The following is a 1,533-nucleotide window of genomic DNA, read 5'->3' as shown; positions in this document are numbered from 1 at the left end:
AATGATGCTGTTGAATTGCTACTACTTATTACAGCATAAATGCTATTATTTTATTGTTAATACTGTAGGTATTTCATTTTAGGAAAGCTAACTCTGACACTGTGATGACATCAGGGATAAAAAGGAGATAGCATTTTAAAAAGCAATAACCGTCAAGAAACCTGGGGCTTATTTAAACACATTGTAGGGACATGCCAGGATGTTGAAGATGAAAAATGCAAGACCTTGAAATATGATCTCCTCCAAATAACTAAGATTCAAGCCCAAGAGGGGAGAAAAACATGATTAGCAATTCTAGCTTTTGAATTATTGTGGAAAGGAACAGAGAAAGCAAAGGAGTAAGGACAGATCAAGGAGACGGTCATGTTGGGCTAAAATTTGTCTCTGTGTTCTGAGTCTAGAGTCCTCTTCGTTTCAGCATTTTAAAGTTTTCTTCTCTGTGACAAATGTCCAAGTGCCTCATATGAGTTTAAGGTCCTTATTGTAGCATTATCACACTTTAACCCTCTAAAATGGGAAGATAATGAAAGGGAAAGGAATAAAGAAATATAAAAAGTATAATAAGTGTAGTTTATACTTTCACAAGCCTTGAGACACTGATATTCTTGTAAAACCTTTATAAAGTATTCTTGACCAGTAAACTGAAGATCTAAAGACTATCAGAAGCAGAAAGGGCCTAGAAGCAGAAAGCTTCAAATCTGCAGTACAGATATGTTCCAGGTCAAAAAAAACAACAGCAACAACAACAAAAAACGTTAAACAGTGAGGAAGTCTCTTAGATCCAGGGTCATTGAAGACGTTAAGTGAGTTTGTAGAGTTTTCTCCTGAGGTAATTTAAAAAACAGGTGAGTCTACATGTTGTACTTTTTATGAGATTCTGAAGCAGTGGTCTTCAAAGTCTAGTTTCTATAAGTAGAGCCTTGGAAATTTGTGAAAATTGTAGATTCTTGTATCCTACCCTAAAGATTATGAGACAACATGATCAAATTCTAACACCAACATACCCCATGCTGGGGAGGGGTGAAGGAGTATCGTGCCTTTGTAGGAATTTAGCCAAGTGAAAGGATTCAATTAAGACATTTACAATATTATAAAGGATGTAACTAAGGAAAAATACAAGATTGTTTACACTATTCATAAAGTAGAATAAGAAACCTTAAGCCTTGAGTAATTAATAATAAATTATAAAAATGTTTCACATATATGTATACATGTACTTACACATACAAATGTATAAACTTTTTAAATCTTTATGCTGACTTTAGATGTTATTGTTATTTCCATTTATTATGTGGAAATAATGAAGCTGAAAGAAGTAATTTACTCTAGATCACCGAGGGCAGCATCAAAATTCTAACTCAGGAATATCTGGTTACAAAATCTGTGTTTCACATCACTCACCTACTGTTATTACCAATGATGTTGTAGGACTTGTTATGCATAGAGAATGTGCTATCAGACAAAAGAAAGAGATTCATAAAATGTTTAAAAAACTTGATTAACAACAGACACTAAAATAAGCCAAGATCTTCA

This window comes from Mandrillus leucophaeus, unplaced genomic scaffold (assembly GCF_000951045.1).
Source record: "Mandrillus leucophaeus isolate KB7577 unplaced genomic scaffold, Mleu.le_1.0 Scaffold388, whole genome shotgun sequence".
NCBI lineage: Eukaryota > Metazoa > Chordata > Mammalia > Primates > Cercopithecidae > Mandrillus > Mandrillus leucophaeus.
Note: the sequence above shows the minus strand (reverse complement) of the source record.